At 46.3% G+C, this 21971-nt stretch overlaps 1 protein-coding gene across 12 annotated transcripts in view; it reads left to right on the plus strand.

The window, feature by feature from the left end:
- The window catches only part of EPB41L3 (erythrocyte membrane protein band 4.1 like 3), a 188690-nt gene that overhangs the window by 35556 nt on the left and 131163 nt on the right, over positions 1-21971 (plus strand). The window contains exon 1 of one of the 12 annotated variants that reach the window (XM_047793768.1): positions 1418-1684. The exons of 9 other annotated variants lie outside the window; for them this stretch is intronic. The gene's annotated coding sequence lies outside the window, so the exon portion shown is untranslated. Of the gene's footprint in view, positions 1-1417; positions 1685-2174; positions 2233-21971 lie in introns of those variants that run through there. 2 more of the 12 variants (XM_047793780.1, XM_047793770.1) reach the window with 2 other exon arrangements.

Consider the following 21971-nt stretch of genomic DNA (forward strand, 5'->3'; position numbering starts at 1 on the left):
TGGCAATCAAATGAATGAAAATATGAAACCATCTGTGTCTTGAATGATAATGCCAATGCAGTGTATGTTGTAAACAAGTTTGGTCAAGGCCACTTTTAAAGGCAAGTGCTTCAGTGTGTGCACAGAAAGGGAAAATAAATCCTTTCTTTATTCACAGATTTTCTGTGCAACACACAGCCACATCTGTACAGAGGTATGTGTCTCTAACACTCTTGTGGTTCTGATAGGAAATTAACGCAGGTAATTGCCAGACACATCCAGTATTTGAACTGTCACCATGATCTGTCACTTGCAAAACAGTTCAGGTCTTTGTCATCTCGGGTATTTGGGACAATGCCATCATCAATTCCTATTAGCCCTGGTATTTGCCCATGATTTCTAGTCTTTACAGTGTCATCAGAATATTTTTTCCTATAACATGACTTAAGTCACATTTTCTTCCTCAAAATTTCCCAAAGCTGTACATCTTCTATAGAATATGGGTCTGGGTCCATAAACACCACAGAAACAGAGCAACCACAATTTTCCAACCTTCTCTCTTATACAACCTGAAAAATGCCCCCTCTCCTTTTTCTTCCTTTCCATGGTGGTTTCTTACAGGATATTGCATATGGTTCCCTTGTCCTTTTCTGCTGCCATCTATCTTCCCTGTCTTGGGACCTCAGGCCAAGTCTTCCCACTTCCAGGGGCCTCATTGACAGACTAGGTCCAGAAGATCCCCCAAAACCATTTACTCTGCACCATATCTTTGGCACCAGATAGTAAATGCAATGCTCTAAATCCGTTTCTCTCTCCCTGTGAGTCGATGAGCTCCTGGAGGGATGACTAGGAGTATTTGGAGAGTCCCTAAACATGTTAATAAATGTGCCTTGATTACATGGTTAGAGCTTCGATATTGTGAACCGATCAGGAATAATTTCTTTTGCCTGCAAATCCTTGTTCACCGCTGCCCCCCCCCCCCCCGCCCCCATTTCAGTGGGAAGCGTTATCAATAATGACTTCCCTTTTAAGCTGAGAAACTAGGAGACCACCAGTAACTGCAAGTTTAAGGTGAGGAGGAGGGGAAGAGGGGGGTGGGAGAGAAGAGGCTGTCCAAAGGCAGGAAACCTCCTTCAGGCTTTAATTCAGGTTTTCTCCATTAACTTGGTATTTCTGGGGCACCCACCCTGTGCAAAACGCCGCCAATGTGATTTTTCTCTTTCGAAAAGAGAGGGGGATGTGTTTTTTAAAAAACCACCCTGCGGTTCCTAAGCCAATAAATAACTCACCTGAAGGTAAGGAACACCCTCCCCCACTTCCCTGGGGTGTCTGGGAGGGGGTGGGGGACGGATTGAGAGCCGGGCAAAAATCGCAGTGGAAATCCAAAAGCTAACGCGATTGGCAGCGGTCAGGAGGCGTCGTGCCCAAGCTTGACCCCGCGCCAGGGTGAAGGCAGTCACAGCGACTGTCCTAAAGTCCCGCGGCGCCCCCTCCCCCGCGGCGGGCCGGGCGCGCAGTCCCTGGGCGTGTGCCCCGCCGCAGCCCGCGGAGCCTCCGCGTCTCCTGCAAAGGGGGGCGGGGAGCACGGCAAGCGGCCCGCGTCTGCGGCTCCCTCCCCACGCCCGAGCCTCCGCGCACCGCCGAGAGGACGCGCGCCCGAGCCCGGTGCCCACGCCGCGGCGCGCCCGGCCCCCGGCCCAGCCAGGTAACTTTTCTGCCTGAGGAGCGGGGCGGGGGGGGGGATTCCAGGGGTCTGGGGCTCGCGAGGTGCGCGGGGCGCCCCAGAGGCCGGGGGCGAGGCGCGGGGCTGCGCGGCGTACGCGTGGCTCTGGCGCCGCTCTGCCTCCCGCCCCCGCCCGGTGGGACCCCAGCGGGGACCCCTGCTGGGCCGAGCCCGGGCGCCGCGCCTCGCTCCCGGGGACGTACCCGCTCCGCCTGCCACGCTGCAGCATCGGCGGGGCCGGGCGCGCGGAGCCCGATCGGGCCTCCGGCCTGGGGGCCTCTTGCCTTGGAGCCCTGGCCGAGAGGGGTGACTAGCTCCCCGGGACCCCGCTGGGTCCGTTTTCTCCAGCCGGGTCCCGGGCGCCATGTTTTAAGTGACCCCTCCGGGGGGGTGGGGGTGGGGCGCGGGGGCGACACTGCGGCGCCGCCCGGGGCGGGGAGGGGGGGCTTGGCGCGCGGCGGCGGCGGCGGCGGCGGCGGCGGGCTGGTCCCGGTTCTCTGCGCGGTCTGACGCGGCGCGGGGCGAGTAAGGTGCGCTCGCACAAAGCATCCCCGCTTGGGAGCTGCCGGCCGCTTTTATGTAACTTGTCCGCTTCCCCGAAGTGGGGCGGCGGCCCCCGGACGGCGGCGGGGGCTGCAGCCGGGAGGCGGGGGAGGAGGGGGAGGCGGCGGTCTAAAGCGGTGGCGCGGGGCCGGGGCACCTGCGGGGCCGAGGGGCGGCGGGCGGCGCTGCTCACCTGGCGCCCGCGGGGCTGAGCTGCGTGGGGAGGCGTGTGTGCGGGCGGCTCTGCGGTGGCTGGGGGCGGGGAGACCGGGGCTGGGGACCGCGGGAGTCGGGGTCTCAGTCAGTTCCTGGCGGGTGTTTCCCTGCTCCTGCCGCGAAGGCCGGCTTTCTCGGATCTTTCAGATCTGCCCTCTTATCTCGCCCTCTTTCCCTCCCCCCCCCCCCCCCCCCGCCAAGTTCACGGCTTCTGCAATGCGGTGGGTGTGGTTACCTAGTAAATTGTCTCTGTGCTCCTTTGCCGCGAGAGCGTTCTCGCCTTTTCGGTTTTCAGATTTCCAGATCCAAAGTTGTCTAGGGGGTCTCTCTCCTCCAGTTCCAGGCTGGGGTTAAAGTTGGGAAGTGATTGTTGCAGAACAAATCGAGTGATAAAGAAAACATGTGGTTTTCATTACGCGTGGAGGCCCGCCTGAGAAATCCTGAGAGGGCCAGGCAGTCCTGCTAACGCGGCGCTTGCGTTACGTGTTGAAGCCGGTGTCTCAGCTTTTTTTACATTAGTCTTGCGGAATTGCTTTTGCAGAAATTCTGCCGGTCCCCTTTTTTGGCCCATTTTAGGCTTTCCGGGGCGGCCAGGTGTGTGTTGGAGTTTCTCCTGATAGCATTAATTTTCCTAGAAGAAGAATCATCAAACCGAGTGTTGAAGACATTCTTTTTGAATTTTACACTGATTTTTAAAGTCTCAAGGAAACAGAAACGATAAAACTCCATTTATGATCTGGGGTCTCTGAACGCAGCACCAATTACAGCAAATTAAGCTGAAAAGCCTTATTAAGAAAAGAGCACATCAGGCTTGAGTGAACTCTTGGGAACGGGAGGTGATTTATATCTGGGTTCAGACAGGGCTTTTTTTTAATGCATGTTAATTTTGGCATCAAACTTTTAAAACTTTAGTTGGAGTAACAAAGTTATTGTGAGAGGAAATAAATCCTACATTGAGAAGGCTGATTTTAATTTGTTAATTTCAGAAGGCAGTTAATGAAAATAAAATAGCTGAATACTAAATAGTCTCATTTGCATTATGATTTTCTGGTGATTTAGAAAAGCAAAATACCAGATGCACTGGTTACTGCAATACAGTTTATGTAGCTAATACACTTTAGGCAAATGATTTTGGCAAAACAGAACGTGTTTTGGGAGTGATTTATCAGTAAGGAGAAGAGTTGCTCTTCCTTTGGAGGTAAAGGATTGAGAAGACAGGTCAAAGGTCACTGTCTCAGTGAAATACTTACATTTAATTTTTAAGGTGTTTCTACTGCATGAATGTGATTGAGGTTAAAAGCAGTTTGTCAATTCCTGTACAGTGCTTGGACTTGGGCCAGCTTTGAATCGTGTTGAAACAGGAGATCTGGGATTTTTTTCTTAATCTGGTTTTATTTTATGTATACATTGGTTTTGAAACATTGGTGGGTCCAAGGCATTAAGGGGCCACTCCAGTAGAAGAGAGGTAACCCTTTATGTACCATGAGATGTGAAATTGTCAGTATTTTGTGAATCCTTTATGGGTTTACTGTGTATTGAATTAAGTATGGCAGGGACAGGCTGTCCACTGTATTTTCTTGTGTGTTGTAAAACGAAGAGTTATCTTTTAAGTTAATGATTTTTTACAAAAGCCTTAAAATACACAAAATTAGAATTCACATACTCTTCAGTGAACTAGAGTTCTAAGAGTGGACTGAAAAATAAAGATGTTTCTTTTCCGTGAGAATTTGACTCTAATGGAGAGAGAGAATTTTTAAGCACTCGACTGCCTGGGCATCTTTCATCTCGAGCCTTTTCCAAGTATCCAACCCCAGTTTTCCTCTGTAGCTTTATTAGGGGTTACAGACTTCCCATGGAAAACCATGAGTCAAATTTATCTTTGGTACCACTTGATTTAGTGGTGCCAGTGCAGTATCTGTTTCTTTCCAAAGGCTCCCTAGCTGCTAATTTGTTGGGAATTCATCAGACACTCCTGGGGGGCTCGCTGTCATTCGATTAGCCTTGGCTGCAAAGAACTGTGCGCTCAGAAGCGGAGGCTGGAGCAGTGAAGTCACTGCCCTGCCTGGTGTTGTGACATCACTATGGCTCAGAGGAAACAAGGGTGGGGCAGGCAAAATCAGACCGTCTGAAGCATCTTGCTGGCTGTAACTTGGCCTGATAAATGCATGAGACTCTCCTTTGTCAAGTTGGACTGCACCATAAGGTATTGTTTGGAGCATTAGATGTGGGTGCAAGACTGCATGGGAGAGTGTGTTTTATAGATCAAGAAAGAAAAGAGGGTTTTTGTGCAGTAGAAGTCGTTGAATCATTGACTGTTCTTTCTATTGAAGAAAATACTGTGATGTTTTTAAAAGGGTCATCTAAAGATTATACTTAAATTATGAGTTTATGTTAATGCATGGAGTCGGTGTATGTCTTGCTCTCTTTTTTGTACCAAAATAGCATTCTTTTTAAATTCTTGACTTAGGTTATTAGTGTTGTCTTTTAAAGGTGTGTGGTGTCTATCAAGATATGGTCTCCTGGGGAGGCAGTATTCTTTCCAATATATTTTTAAGGGATGCATTTGTGGTTGGTGATTGGAAAAAATGGAAAAAGCGAGGGATTTCAGAAGTGTAGATGATATCTGCAGTGATTTTGGGGTAATTGATTTCTGTTTAAGTTTTTGCTTTATTTGCAAATGATTTTATAGTTTAGCGTTTTCATCCAAACTGAGAATTCTAGTGCAGAGATGATCACAGGCAGGGTTCACCCAAGTTAGCTTTGAATCAGTTACAACAGGAAGTCTGAAATCTGAAGCTGTAATGTACATTTCGAGTGGTGATTTCTGAATCCAGTGTGATGTGAGCATAAGGAAGAGAAAACCCACAGGACAGCCTTAGATGCCCCAGCTTTTTCTCCACCTCCTTGGTAAGATGACTGTCCTTTTTTCATGTGAGTGTGTTATGCATATGGGAGCTCTGGGCAGTTCTCATCAAATTGTGTTGCTATTCCAGAACACATTTCCAAAGCAAAGGGAAGGCAAGGAGATGGCAAGAATGGCACAAATGGAGAAGTTGAAATTAGGTACCACAGTCTGCAGCTCACTTTGTTGAAATGTCTTCTGTGCTGCATTCTTAGACTTTACAGTGATGGGTTAAATTGCACACTTTAGAACTGTAAGCTTCTATTAGCACCAAAGCACTAATTCTTTGGTAATTTGAGGTACGGAGAAAAAGCTGACAACTTAATTTTTAGATTGCTGACATTTTGGTACATTGTTCTTGTAGCCCTTCCTTACAAATGTTAAAAAAAGAAAAGGGAAAAGCAGAAAGGTTTGTATTTAGTCTAGAAAACAGATGTGATATTTGCCTGCCTCGTGTGCTGCTTTTTCTCTCCACTTACGCTGAGTTGAAAGAGCTTGTTTTGAGGAGGAACTTATTTCTCTAGGAGTTTAATCCCCAAACCAGTGCAGGTCCACTCAGTGTTGAGTAGTTAGTTATGGAATTGAATAAAAAATGAAGCCTTGGCGTTCCCGTCGTGGCTCAGTGGTTAACGAATTCGACTAGGATCCATGAGGTTGCGGGTTCGATCCCTGGCCTTGCTCAGTGGGTTAAGGATCCGGCGTTGCCGTGAGCTGTGGTGTAGGCTGGCAGCTACAGCTCCAATTCGACCCCTAGCCTGGTAACCTCCATATGCCGCAGGAGCGGCTCAAGAAATGGCAAAAAGGCGCAAAAAAAAAAAAAAAGAAGCCTTTTGTGACTTAGACTTCACTACCAAAAAATATTTGAAAAGGCTTAAAAAACATGGCCACTTATTTAAAAAAGAGGATTTTTCAGACTCATGTATGCCGTCATTATTTTTAATGACTCGGTCCTCTTCATAACAAGTTTGTGGCTCTGTCTGTAGCTCAAATTAGACAGGTTCTCGAGGTTTTGCCTGCTCAAAGAGAACACCGCAGGTACCATGAGAAAAAAGAAGGGCTTCTTTAAGATGTGCAGGCGGCCTGCTTCTCTTCCTGGAGACTCTTATTGATGCCACAGAGGCCATCAGTGGAGAGGAAACACTCAGAAGAGGAGGAGAGGGGTCCGATGGCAATGTGACAGAAGCCGAAATAGGGCTGGTCCACGACATTGATCCTGACGTTGAACTAAAAAGAGAAAAACTGGCTTCTCTTACAGATCTCTTCTTTGGTCATTTTTTTTAATGTACACAATGTTTGCATTCTCCCCAAGTGACTTTGTGTGTTTTATTCAAGCCCCAGATTTCATCCTTGCTAAAACAAACCTGTTTTTTTTTTTTCACATTGTCACACCTCTGCGTTCGGGCTACGTCTTACAGTTGCTCTCAGCCATATGGCAGAGAGAAAGCTGGCAACTTAATTCATTGGCTGGGTGCGTGCATCACAAATTGAGAGTGGCTTGTCACTTGATTGGAGGAAAATCTTGGAGACAATAACCCAGCGCTGTAACAAATGGTGCGTCCCCCACGAGGAAACGTAGACGGTATCATGTAAAAGCCTAGACCCGCTAACAGAGTGGCACGCAATTCAAAAGAGTCAGATTCTGACCATGTAAAGCACTTTCAGAATACTTTGGCCAGTGTATTTTGGTTCTCTTTCCCCATGCACAGAATACCTAAATAAATGTAAAAGTGTTCTCTAGATAACTAGAAAATAAAAATTCCAGCGTTGGAGTCATTGCTTAATTGGTGGAGTGCCACATATCGTTTTATCTCTTACAATTAATGGTAAGAGTCTTTGGAAATACGGTTTGTCACTTGGCTATGCAAATTTTTAAAACTGCTTTATGATGTTTGGTGCTTTTTCACATGGCCCATTCTTTGTATTGGTCCTTGGGTTTCTTATGTGCATCCCTTTGTAGGAAAAATCTATTGAGTGGACTTGATTTTCCATTTTGGCTTTTCCGTCTTGGTCCTTGGAAGATGGTTGGACTTTGGTAGAGATTAGTCATTGAGAAGATATTCCAGATGGAACACTCCAGAAGTCAAGAGACGTACATGTAACTGGAATGTAGCCTTTACCCCGGGGAGCAGTGGGAGATCAGCCTAAGGAGAGGGTGGGGTCTGATCATGGATATGAGTCTCAGGGATATTCTGGGCTCTGCTAGGTATTGAGGAGCCATTGAAAGTAGTGGAGTAGGAAAGACAATGTTTGGTGATAAAAGTAGGATGTATCAGAAGAACAAGGGTCTGGAGGCAGGTGGTCTTTTGTTAATGGACTAATCCAAAAAAATTTCAGAAGTTGAATATGATTTTTCCTCTCAATGGTTAATATTTTGGCAACTTCTCACATATATTTTTGTGTTCATATTTAGTTGAAGATTAAATATTACTTTTGGACTGTTTAGGGTGGAAATTGATATGTGCGGAAGAGAGAATGCTTTTCATTCCTATTTATCCTTCCAATGAAAATATCTTTGTTATTTCATATATTAAAATTAACGTGTGCCGGCTTCCGAATGTTTTCTAATAATTTTGGAAAACAAAAGAAATCTCTGAAGAGAGCTACTGCTAATATTTTGGCAACATCCTCCTCAAGCTACCTCTCTCCATGCATAGTAGATGTTGGTGGGTCTTGGAATCAGACCTAGGTTGGGCTCCCAGCCTTGCTATGTAATCGCTCTGTGACGAGGGTCAAGTCTCTTGACTTCTTGTGTTTATTTGATCATTTAAAAAATGGCCACAAGGCTTAGATCTCAAGGGCCTGAGGATTAAAGGATACAGCACATGCCTTAGCCCTGAACGTAGTACCTGCTCCTTTGAAGATGCCTCGTTAACAGCAGTGGTTTTGTTTTGCACAAGTGCCAGATTCATAATGTTTGACATGAATAGACTTCTGACTTAAATACTAATATGGAGCCCTTTTCTTTTTTATTGCCCGGTATGTACTAGGAAGCTTTTCAGCTATTCACGTCATTATCTGCATCATGATTTTTGTGGGAAAGAAATATTTTTCTTGGGTCCTGTGCAATACCTGCATCATGACCTTGGCGCCGGTGATTGGGAGCTTTGTCACCCAGGCCCTCCTCCTCCCGCTGCTCACTGCCTACACTCTTCATCCCTGTCTTGCTGCACACACGTCAGAGAGCAGTGATGAAACAGGACATTAAGCAAAACTAAAGTCTCTAATGATGATGGCGTACATGGCAGTATTGGGTGTGAATATTTAGTTTTAACTAAAACAACCACCCGTTAGCCATCTAGTTGCTGATTTCTTAATGGGGACTGAGATAGAGAGTCTTGTCTTGAGAGGGCTGGTGCCCACCGTCATCCCATGTGCCTCCTGCGTGTCCCCCAGGGGCAGCGGATGCCAGAGCCCTTACCCGAAGCAGTCTGAACTCAGGGTCCAGATGCTTTGGAGTCCGGGGTAGTCTGGGAGGTGGGAGAGAGAGAAACACATTTCCCTTTGTCTCGGCAGCAGGAGGTTAGCAAAGGTCAGACTCTGCTCACCAGCTCCTGGCAGATTATCTGGCTGTGGGCCCCTCTTATGTGTTTGAAAAGCACATGGTTTACTTGCCATCCAGGCCTGTTTTCCCTGCATCCATGTAGTTACGGAAAACAGCCTTCTGAGGCCAGGCCCTGCTGTGTCTGGAGTGGCACCTGTACTTCTGTTGGGTCCTGCCTAACACACTCTCAAACCTTCAGGATGGGCCTGTGAGCTGCCTGCTTTTATGTAGTTTTCATCTTAGTTACGTCACAGAGAGAGCGTTTTTGGTAGTTTCCTTACAGACGATTCTTGATCCCCACGCCACCCCCAATGGAACCCATTATTTTGTGCTCTTAGATGTTGACTTTTATTAACGTACGCATAAGAGGAATTACTCTTTAAGAGGAATACTCTAAATATACAGTTAGAAAAATAAACTTGACTAACTTGTCTGCCCCAGACATTTGGAAAGTTTTTTCCCCAAAGTCTTTTTTTTTTTGACCACATCCTTGATACATGGAGGCTCCCAGGCTGGTGATCAAACACACTTCACAGCAGTGACCCCAGCCACTGCCAGATCCTTAATCCACTAGGCTACCAGGGCACTCCCTCCCTTAATTCTTAAACACTCGGTAGCAGGAATTCCTGGGGAGAACAGAATAAAGGAAATGCATTGAGTTAGAGAAGATATCGATTGAAAGGTTGGCTAACCTTCAGCTGTGTCACTCAGACAGGTCCGTCAGTTTCTCTGGCAGGGTCCCCCAGCTGTGAATTGGTAGTGCTGGCCTCTGGGTTGAAATGAGACTTGTATGTTGGAAGACATCTAGAGCCATGTGGAGTGCAAGCAGGCACAGAGTAATGATCTCTCATTTCAGCTGGTCATGTTTACCTGCTTTGCTGGTTCCCAGGGACCCATGTTAGGGATTGTGAGACTCCAGAGAGGAAACCCTCAAGGGGAGTGAGGCGTTTTGTAACCTTCCTCCACAGACTCCGCAATGCAGAAGGTGACCCTCCATGAGAAGACGGAATTTTGTCAAATTGGAAACTCCAAATAGCAGTAGAAGTTTGCAGAGAATTAGCCTGCAGTGGTTTTCAAATTGTCATGTGCGGCAGAATCACCTGGGGAGTTTGTTAAAAAGCAGTCTCTGGAGACCCACCTGCAGTTCTCAATTAACCGACCTGGCGTTGGGGCCAGGCATTGGTGTGTCCAACAGGTGCTTCAGTGGATTTTGATGCAGTGGTCCCTGGACTGCCTTTGGAGATAGTTATCTGAAGGAATCTTTTCTCTGTGACTTTCAAACTTAACTGGATTCTGTCTGGTAAACATCTGGAAAGATAATACTGTCAGTAGACAGGACTAATGGTTCAGAGAATGCTTGGCATAGAGGAAGGAGCCTTGCCTGGGTTTCTTTATGGCCAGTCCATCATTTACCACTTTTCTGGCCCTAGGAAATTATGTAAAATTTGAAAGGTTTAAAAACGTAGGATTAAAGGTTAGTTTTCTTATCTGTTAAATAGGCGTGATAGTAATCACGTAGCGTAACGGTCAAGAGTATGAAATGAATGTCTCGTGAAAATATCTTTAATACATCTTCAGTTGGGGTTAGTATTCTTTCCTTATTATTGAGAATAGAAAAATGCAGTGACATCAGTGAAGAAGAGATGCTTCTATAAGCAAATGTGACTCTACCAATCAAAATCATACTGAGTTTTTTGAGTCTTAAAGATACATTTTTAAGATACTATGAGGTTCTTAACTTCGATATAGGGGCAACAAAACAAAACATTTAAGTTGCATCAGTTTCTTAGGCTCCAAAGCTAAATTGGAGAGGGTGCCCGTAGTTTTGGGAGCCACAGCTGCAGCACAGCCTGAGTCTTAAGAAGCTTTCCTGACAGCATAGCCCTGTCCTGGTAGAGAGCCAGCGAGCCCAAAGACTAATCTCACCCCCAGCAGACATTGCTTTTTCTCCCTCTCCTTGTACCTCTCCGTGTACCTTCAGACGTGTATCCTGGAGTCACCTCTAAGAGCGTTAAGATGGTATATTGCAAAGGTCAAGGATGGGATATATGAATATTAGTACACTAAATTTCGTAACTTCTTTTTCTCCTCAGTTTCTAGCAAAAATGGTCCTCTGAAGCAGTCACTGGTTTTATAGGTTTACCATCATACCTGTTATTTCTGTCTTCTTTTTTGTTTGTTTGTTTTTTCGGCCTGCACCCGAGGCATATGGAGGTTCCCAGGCTAGGGGTCTAGTCAGAGCTGCAGCTGCCAACCTACACCACAGCCACAGCAACACCAGATCCCAGACGTGTCTGCGACCTACACTGCTGCTCACGGCAACGCTGGATCCTTAACCCAGTGAGCGGGGCTAGGGATCGAACCCGAGTCCTCATGGATCCTAGTTGGGTTTGTAACCTACTGAGCCCCTATGGAAACTCCCATACCTGTTAGTTCTACATATTCTTGTATAAGGGTTGGATTTCAACTTGGTGATCTCCCTGCCTGAGGCTTCTCCTGGCTAGAATCGTAACCTCTCTTACCCTGGTCCTGTTAGTGCTGAAGAGCTTGTGTTGCTGGTCAGATGATGGACGTTCCCCCCCCTTTCCCCCTGCAACTGATTTCCACCTCCCTGTCTCAGTGTCTTACTGGCCCCCAGGATGGATCCACGTCTTCTCCACTCCAACCAGCTTCCGTTCAAGTTCTCTTTTCCAAACGAGTCCAGTTCACGTGTCGCCCAGCTTAAAAAAATGAGTGAAACAAAGCAAACCACCCCTGTCTTCTGACTCAGCTGCCTCCCCAAGCTCACTGCCAGTGTTTCTTCTTAACTGCTTGGCCGCGAGCCAGACTTCTTTAAAATTATGATTGTTTTCCGGACAGGATACTCATTTGGCAAGAATGATAGTGAATATTTAAAGACTCAGCAGCATGTACCAAACAACACATCTAAACTGAAAAGGCTGATGATGTGACACCTTGAGCCTTTGCAAGGTTTTCTTTCTTGGTCACTATCCATCAGTTTGTTTATTCCACAGATACTTAAAGGAGTGCTTCTTTCGTACCTGGTACTTTGCTTAGCACTACAGTTATAGTGATGAATAGGACAAGCAAGGCCTCTGCTCTCCTGCACCCTGTATTTGAAGCTGGGGGACCAGCAGTAAACACATAAATACAGTTTCAGGTAGATGAATGCTGGAGGCAGGACCAGGTCACAGTGTCAGTGGGTATAAAGGGCTACTTCGGGTACTGTCATTTGGGGATGTTTAATGTTTTATTAAGTCCTTCCTTGTTTGCACCCCTCCTCTGTAAGTGTGGTATCAACGCTGGGTTATTAGTGGCACCAAGCCCATACGGCATCTTCAATTAACTGTGTGTCCTTGGGCCTCGTACAGAACCTTGCCAGGGTCCTATGTGAACTGGGGAACACACAGCTTTGACATCCATCAGCCCTCTTTCCTGAACCTTAACCTTGCTTGTGATACAAATTTTTCTTAGAATGTACATTCTCGTCTTTCTCCTTGACGTTTGTACCATTCCATTCAGATGTGGACTTAGCCATAACCAGGAAGTTAATGAAACTTGTACTTAATTTTAAATTCATAATTTTATCATCTTTTTCTTAAAGTTTCCCCAAATTTGTAAAAGCATCATTTTATGAAATCTGCACCTGCCTCTGATCTGAACCTACATTAAATTTTCAGTTTTCTCAATTCGGACAGCAGCTCTCATTAACCAGAACCCAGAACTTGGCTACGCCCCAACTCATCTCATGGGCGCACGAGAGACATGTCCAAAGGCTTGGATTTGTTTATGATTTGACGAAAAAGTCACTAGACCACTCAGGGACATAAATTCATACGTAAAAGTGTAGAACAACCTTCTCTGTGAATTACTGTGTTGATCCAATGGCGTGGTTGCTATGAAATACCTTTTCAAATTGTAAGATGCTTGTGATAATCATCGCAGTGTTTTTAGAGAGTTAGGATGGCACATATTTAGGGGAAGAAACATCTTTGATTTCTTGTATCTCTGCTCCAATCGTTCTGTGCCTTCATCCCTTCTCCTGACAGTGCAGTACGCCCTGAGGACTAAGTGCCAGCACTGTGCGGCTATCAGCAATAGAGCAGGAAGCCAAATGAACAGTGGGCACTGGCCTGAGCTCCCTCTTGTCCAGGGTACAGAGATGTCACTGCCTGCTTGGCAGTCACAGTCCACATTGACAGGTGCTGTGATGGGGCACGGGGGCCCCAAGGAGCACAGGAAGCTCACCTCACAAGGCTGGGGTGTGGTCCTGGGAGGAGAGGGAGTGAGGTCTAACCTGGGACTTGAACCGTGGCTGAGAGTGGGCACTGGTGCAGAAGAAGGTCCAGTGTGGGTTAGGGAGGGGTGTGCCGGGACTGACCTGAAGATACACAGGCCAAGGGGCAGGGGCTTCATCGGTTCAAATAGTTGAAAGAAATGGCACGTGGCTAAGGAGTAAGATTGGATTGGGGGGAGGGGGGATCTTGGGGCAGGGATGGTGGTGCAGAGGTCTGCAGGGTCTGTGGGACATCCAGGAAGAGTTGCCCGGGAGCCTTCCCACAGGATGCCATGAGCCAGAGGGGTCCAGCTTCAAAAATCAAGGCTCATACTCATTGCAGTAGGAGGCTGTGAAGGCCGTGGGAGGTGAGGTCCTAGAGGGGGCACACGAAGGGAGCCTGCAGGACGGGAGAGTGGAAAGAGGGAAGGGGGGCACACTGGGAACCGCATTCTGGAAGGAGCAGCACCCAGAGTTCCTGGGCACCCGGGCCCTTCTGTGCCGGAAACTGCTTGGATTCAGCTGCCTGATGTTGGTGACCTTGCAGCGAGGGGCTTAAGGCGGACCAGCCTCCCTCATGGGCATCTCGTTCTTCTGCTGCCTCACTTTCCTTTGGTCCTGAGGATGGAGTGAACCTGGGTGGGTGGGGGGCATGAGAGGAGAGTCGGTCATGGGGGAGGCGACGCCCTCGGCAGGGACTCACAGATACCCAGGGAAAAGTGGGGCACGCCGCTGCTCTCCCACATGTAAGTGAGGTATGAAATACGTACGTATTTATAATATATGAGGTCCTTTTATCCACGTTTTTTTAAAGAAGTATGTAGAGAAGCAAAGGTGACTTTGCTAAAAATACCTCCCTCCTGTGTAAATGCAGGGCTGTATTTAAAACGGTGACAGGCAGCTCAGTTTAAAGCACTGAAGAGAGATTTGCCTTATTTTCTTTGATGCAGCCCTTTTGTGTAGATCCTAAAAGGCGCTAATGTGTAGTTTCGGAATGCCAGGCAAGCGACGACAGCTTTTTCATTCCCTTAATTTGTCCCCTTTCTCCTCATAACGGAAACAATTCCGGCAGTGGTAAAACAGTCTCGTGTTCTCTGATACTCTCCTGTTCTCGTGTGAACGGAAGTCCTGGTGCTGCCTTGTCTGTTACACAGACGCATGTCAGGCCGAGCCTCAGGTGGTCACAAGACCAGAGGATGCTCAGATGGGGTTGAAGATTCTTTCTAAAAAATGGTGTGAACGCCTTGGGAAAGACAAAAGAGAAAAAAAAAATAGTGTGAAGAATTTCTGATACATGGAAAGATTGGATCACAATATAATGACCCCCAGAGCCAACATTCACTTTAATGAAACGTGACCCCACATTGCGTAATCTCCCCAAGTTTTCCTTCACACTTGTGCCTCCCTCCCTCTTAGAAGCAGCCATGCTTCAGAATTTGTGGAATTTGTGTTTATCGAAACCATAACATCTTTTTACTCTCTCCCCCAGTAATATTAAATTATGCGAGGTGTGGTTCTCACTGTGTAAGTAGCTATAAACATTGTGCTGTGTGTCCTTCCGCAGCTTGCTTTGTTCACCCAGCCATGCTCGAGGCGCCTGTGTAGCCCACAGTGTAGTCCTTAAGCCTGAAAACCGGGTACAGAACTATGGTTCACAGCTTCCTCCCCCCGGCTTTAGACAGGCTCACGCGTCCCACTTCAGGTCATGGTACAGCTGCCCCTGTATCCTCTGGTTCTGCATCCCTGGATTCAACCAAGCATGGATTGAAAAATATTAAAAAATAAAATAACCCAGAAAGTTCCAAAAAGCAGAACTTGAATTTGCCCCCGGCAACTATTTACAGAACGTTTCCATTGCATTAGGTATTGTAAGTAAAATGCATTAGGTATTGTAAGTAAGCCAAGGATGATTTCAAGTTTATGGGAGGATTGCAGTGGGTTGTATGGAAACACTAGACTTTTTATTGGTGGAACTTGAGCCTTTGCGTGGATTTTGGTATCTGAAGAGGGTCCTGGAACCATGGGAAGCATGACCCTGAGCCTGGGACCTTCTCCCCTAAGAGATTCACACAGCGTGCTCCTTGCACCTAACCCCTTCTCTCCCCGCCACCCCTCAGCCCACCCAACACCGTTCCCCTTCCCAACTGACATTTCTTCGTATCACTACATATTTTACTTATTTATGTTCATTGCGTGCCTCCCCCCACCCCCAACCAGAATATCAGATTCATGGGGACAGGACTCTGTTTTGTTCACTGTGGACCGCTATCTCTTAGAACAGTGCTAGACACATAATAGCTGCTCACTAAACAGTTAAATCCAGGAGGCATTGAAAATAAAACGTAAACTTACAAAGGAGAGTTCTCCATCCATCTTTAGCACTTCATTTAGTGGATATGGTTTTGTTCAAAATGATTTAACGTTGCATTATAGCTATAACCTTAAGACATGGGGCTCCCTGATGAGAAATGCTTGTCTGTGTGGCCTGAGGGTCTTGCTGGGATGCGCAGGAGGTGGTGTGTGTGCCAGGTCAAGACCTGCCTTCGCTGAGCACTGAGTTCAGCCCTGCTTCCCAGGGTGACAGGTTCCAATCATTTTCAATTAATTAGGACCTGGGATTCTTCATGCTCATTAGAGTGTAGTTGACCTTTCCCCCGCCCCCAGAATTAACACTTCACAGTGTCAGCACCTTCCCAGACATGGGATGTTGCCTGCCCTCTTCTTGCCTTTCCATTTTTAGCACCATCTAAGGTAAACAGGTGTGTTTTTTTTTTTCTTTCCTTACCAATGAATATTCCATTTTCTTGTAATTTGGAAAATAATGTGTGCGCTTCTAATTTTCACTCTCTGTATTCAGTGCTGAGAAAATCAAAGTATGGTTGGTTTACAATCCTGAGCTCTTTCAGTAAACATCAAGGAGATAAGTGAGGTTTTGATTAGGTGTGCATTCTAATCAAAGACAAATGAATGATAATTTTTCACTCGGGCTCCTCTAGAAAATTATCCTGATGTATAAGGGTAGACAGTTGGGTTATCCTCCTGGCCAAATCATTTATAACTTGGTTTTGAAGAATTGCTTATCCATAAGAAAATTTTCATGGCTGCTCTTTTCTGTTTCTTGTTTGTTTTTCGTCTTGTTTTTATTAAAGTACAGTTGATTTATAATGCTGTACCAATTTCAGCTGTACAGCACAGTGACCCAGAGACACGTGCGTGCACACACACACACTCTGTACTGTAGGACCACATTGCTTATCCATTCTTAATATCTGTTTCTTTATAGAAAATTAAACTTTTCTCTGAATCTGAGTATCATGTCTCAACTTCAGGAGGGTGGAGATCTGGAATTTCTCTTTACCTCCAGGTAGTCAGGAAGCACTGATGAAAATGGATAGTCTCTCTTCATTGATCAAGTTGTTTTTAGTTATGCTTTCTTCTCGGTGTCAGTGGTGACTTGTTCTTGGATGAGCCTTTGAGATCAGTGTTAAGAGTTGAATGTGTCTGGTTTTCAAAGGGTGTTGATTGAGCGGTAAAGAAGGTATCCACTTAGATTTTCTCTAATAACTGAAGATCCCGGAGGCCTGAGGCGCCATCGTCTTTCCTTGTAAATTGCTCCAACGCATGACCTGCACCAATAGTTCTGACCAAGATGTACAGGCGCCCCACCTTTTAGGATCCATCTATCTGTAGCTTCTCTGGTTTTAGGAGGTCTGATAACAACCATTATTCAATTTGAAGCCATTATTGCTCAGCCTGGCCAGTCAGGATTCTATCTCAGGCCCAGATCAGCAGATTTGATGTTCTAAAGCTCCTTTTGAAGAGTCTGTAATGACGGAAATAATTGTTTTTATGGCTTTCTAGTGAAATGGAATTGCCCGATGCAGTCTTGTTTCTTGGCGTTCTTTTATCTGCTTCTGAAAAGAGGATGAGGTGGAAAAATATTTCAGTGAAATATCAGCATCATTACCATCCTCATAAACATTAAATGTTCATTGAGGAGTTCCTGTTGTGGTTCAGTGGGTCATAAACCCACCCAGTAGCCATGAGGACATAGGTTTGATCCCTGGCCTTGCTCAGTGGATTAGGATATGGCGTTGCCATGAGCTGTGGTGTATGTTGCAGATGTGGCTCTGATCTGGTGTTGCTGTGGCTGTGGTGTAGGCCAGCAGCTGCGGCTCTGATCCGACCCCTAGCCTGGAAACTTACATATGCCTTGGGTGTGACCCTATGTGCACTGACTGTTTCTCCTATAGAAGGTATCCTCTTCGAAGATGTATGAAAGACCATGTACTGACTTTAATGCATCAGCCTGATAAAGGGAAGATGACTGAGTGGAATTGAGGCTGTCTATCAGTTGAGGGATTCTGTGATAACAGAGGAGCTAGGAGGCCTGTGCCTTCTGAGATCATTCTCCTGGGAGTTCCCACTGTGGCTCAGTATGAACCTGACTACTTTCCATGAGGACGCAGGTTTGATCCCTGGCCTTGCTCAGTGGGTTAAGGATCCGGCGTTGCCACGAACTGTGGTGTAGGTCGAAGATATGGCTCAGATCTAGTGTTGCTGTGGCTGTGGTAGCTCTAGCAGCAGCTGTAGCTCGGATTAGATCCCTAGCCTGGGAGCCTCCATATGCTATGGGTACTGACCTTAAAAAAGAAAAGAAAAATTGTGATGTGCAGTAAATTATCTTCATATGTTTCGTGAAAACCCCAGTTCAGTCATAAGTCACAGACGTCATAGTGCCGTCATCAGTGAGTTCCATGATGTCTCTTAATTGCAGTTTCTTCACCTGTAAAGTGTGGATGGTACTGCCAGCCTCACTGGGTTTATGTGAAGTTTCTGTGCTGCTAAGTGCATCTCCATAGTGGGAATTATAGTGCAGTTGACCTCAGGATTCTATTCTAAGGATTATTATTAATATTCCTAATACTGGATAGAGCAGGTTTCAAAATAGGATGGTGCTGGGGCACATGAAAGTTTCCTAGGCTGTGGTCCTGCTCTTGCATAAACTCCCTGTTGCGCTGGTGGTTTGGGCCCTCCCTTGACCCCTCAGAGCAGCGGGCCCCAGGGCTGCCAGGCCTTGGGCCCAGCAAGGAGCAAATGTAAGAAAGGGCCTGGAGGAGTTCCTGTGGTGGCGCAGTGGTTAACAAATCTGACTAGGAACCATGAGGTTGCGGGTTCGATCCCTGCCCTTGCTCAGTGGGTTAAGGATCTGGCATTGCCGTGAGCTGTGGTGTAGATTGCAGATGTGGCTCGGATCCTGCGTTCCTGTGGCTCTGGCATAGGCCAGCGGCTACAGCTCTGATTCAGCCCCTAGCCTGGGAACCTCCATATGCTGTGGGTGCAGCCCTAGAAAAGGCAAAAAAATTTAAAAAAAAAAAAGAAGAAAAGAAAGGGCCTGGAACGGGGGGAACTTGTGCAGCTTGGCTGCTCTCAGGTTTGTATTTAAGTGGAAATGAAATATGGCAGATCTGTGTTAGAACTGGGTTTCCTTCAGGAATGATTAAAAGTGAAGAACTGAGAGAAGCTGGGCAATTGATTTCACACCCTTGAGGTTCATTGAGGGCTTCTTTCAGTCTGACGGGCGCCTCCTCCCTGTGGCTTTGGAGAACTGCTCCATACTCCTTTCTTGTGATCCTTTGGGGCTGTCAGCAGGGCCGCCTGCTCCCTGGCTAAATGATAGGCAGGTGACCAGGCCTTGGCTTCATGCTCCTCCCAATTCCCAGGTATGTGACATCTCCTGGGCTCTTGTGTTTGGACAGAGGAAGGGAGCTTTGACTTCTGAGTGGTTGAGATTAGAGAACGTGATCTTATTGCTTGGCCCAGAAAGCATGATGTCAAGAAGAGAGGTGAGATGTCACCAGAGAGGTGAGATGTCACCAGAGAGCATGATGTCAAGAGGAGGGCTAGCACAGGGGAACCCCTGAGGTCTCTGCAGGGGCTCTGTTTCCTACAAATGACTGATGGAAATAGCCAGAAAATTTTGTGAATTTTTGCTAATTAAGGGTCGTAGGAGAGCAGCTGTTAGCAATATAACATAGTCGTTAAGAGCCCAACCAATACTATCTATGTGGTCAGAGGAAAGTTAACCTCTCTCTGTGTGCTTTGCTTACCTTAATTGGGAAAGCCTGGGGACCTCCAGATGCTGTCGGTGTGGCCCTAAAAAGACCAAAAAAAAAAAAAAAAGACGTTTTGGTCCCAGTTGGGATGACTTATGAGAGCACTTTTAGTTATTCATGTTTTCAACTCGTTGAAATCAGACATGGGTCAGAAACTAAGGGGATAGCTGTGTGCTCAGAAGGCTTGGAACTTAACACCCTGTGATAAGAGAGTTATGACTGCACATGTGCATCTTTGAAGCTACAAAAGGATGAAATGTATAGTCTCTGAAAGAGGATCTGTTGTGTATACTTTGGGTGATGAATACCACTGGTAGTTACAGCTATGCATTGATTGTATTATATGTACTATAACTATCAACATCTATCTGGCATTGAAAGGAGTTAGTGTTTTTGTTCTACAAAGATAACTCTGACTTGTAAAAAACCTCCCGAGGTCCCCTGTTAGATGACATTTCATTGCATTCTTGCTCCAAATTAATTTTTTAATTGTTAATATTATAGACTATGATTAAATGTTTTTTTATGGCTAATGTTGAGAATAGTTGCCAATATTTCATAATATTTGGTAACCAAGATAATCACAGTGATATTTTGTGTGCCAGTTGAGTCGCATGCATTCACTTACTCATTCATCAAGCATTTCTTGAGCACCTATTATTTGCCACTTTTCTACTTAGCAGTGAACTAAAAACCAGAAACTCTTTACCCTCATGGAGCTTATATTCTAGTCTAATCTTCTGTTCTCTCTAAGCCTGCAGTTCCATTCTTGGGTACGTATTATCCCCTGTCTGTAAGTCCTGAGTGGAAGTTGCAGCTTCATACTTTTTATTTTGGGGATGGTGAAGGGGTGCATGGCTGATGTTACATGGAAGAAAATCAAACCAAAATTATTTCATGTAGCATTTTCTAATTTTGTTTCCCTCAATAATATATGTCAGAACATTATTCTGTGTAGCATAATTGGGGAGAAACTAGTTTAAAGTATTATGACCTTTTTTGTGCATGTGTCTTTTTATGGCCATCTGGCAGCATATGGAAGTTCCTGGGCTAGGGGTCGAATTGGAGCTGCAGCTGCAAGCCTACACCACAGCCCCAGCCACACCAGATCCGAGCCAAATCTGTACCTACACCATAGCATTGAAAGGAGTGGCAGCACTGGATCCTTAAGCCACTGAGTGAGGCCAGGGATTGAACCCATATCCTCATGGATACTAGTCAGGTTCTCAACCCACTGTGCCACAGAGGGAACTCCGTGACCTCTTTTATTATTAATCCGATTTCACATTACCAGTGTTTAGATATTTCTTTTTTATTTAATTTAGTTAGTTATTGTCTTTTTAGGGCTGTACCTGCAGCATATGGAGGTTCCCAGGCTAGGTGTCGAATTGGAGCTACAGCTGCTGGCCTGCGCTACAGCCACAGCAATGCCAGATCCCAGCCACACCTGTGACCTACACCCCAGCTCTCGACAACGCCAGATCCTTAACCCACTGAGCAAGGCCAGGGATCGAACCTGCACCCTCATGGATCCTAGGTGGGTTCGTTAACCACTGATCTGTGAAGGGAACTCCCAAGATAGTTCTTTTTTAAATAGCATTTTGATCATGGAAACATTGTTTAAATTCTTGGAAACCATTATTTATCTTTTCTTATTGAATAACAAAATGATATTCAGATGGAAGATGCATAATTATACTTGGGCTTTTCTAACCAGAACAGTTTAACTCCCGGGGAGGTGCTTAAGTGCCTTGAGCAGCTCCTGTGCTCTGTTAGGAGGCAGGCGGCTTGATTGCCTCTTCTCAATTAATACTCTGTGACTCGGAAATATGTCCAATTTATTCAACTCAGAAATAAATCTGCTGGCCTAGTTTGTCTGCCCTTGATCCCTTTCTCCTTGATTTGAAGCATGTTCTTTTGGGGGCCTCTCTGGTTTGACACCTTTGGAACATTGTCAGCTTATTATGTATTGTTATTAATGTGTCCTGATGCCCAGCTGTGAAGCAGGACTACAGACAGTATCCTTGACTTGCCTCAAAAGATAGAGCAGTCCTATTACTGAACCACGTTTACAGCTCTGATCCCCGAGGACACTTCAGGTTGGGTTGTGCTCATTTGTAACGCTTGCGGAGCCCACAGATGCTGATACTCGCCCTTCCAGTGTTTCCCTGAAAACAGAAGAGGGGGCTGGGGGCTAAGTCACCACAGGAGGGAGGGAGGGATCAGAGACTGTCCATTGGAGTCCACTGCAGTGCAGAGAAAGGCGGGTAAATCCTTTCCAAAGAAGAGCAAGGACTATCCTGTGTCACCGGACCTTGCAGTTGAAAGTAAAACGGTCCCAGGGTCACGTCCAGCAGAGGCCCTGCAGTTGCTCTGCGAGAAGACTCAGCAAGGCGACCTCTGATGTGGGAAGTCCCCGCGCTGCTCTGCAGAGCCCCATTAGGGACCCCAAGGTGGTGGGACAGCTGGTGGCTTCAGCATCATCGCTTGGCAAAGGGGGTGAGCAGTTCAGAGGCACCAGCTCCTGCTCTTAAATGTACTTGGCACCAGATTTGTTCAATCGAGGTTCTCGGCTGCAAGTGATAAGTGACTATTTTCAATGACAATTTTTGGAAAGGGAAAAAAACGGGAAATGACAGGATCTGTCAGGAATTGGATGGAGCATGGGTGGGAGA

This window comes from Phacochoerus africanus, chromosome 8, assembly GCF_016906955.1.
Source record: "Phacochoerus africanus isolate WHEZ1 chromosome 8, ROS_Pafr_v1, whole genome shotgun sequence".
Taxonomy (NCBI): Eukaryota; Metazoa; Chordata; class Mammalia; order Artiodactyla; family Suidae; genus Phacochoerus; species Phacochoerus africanus.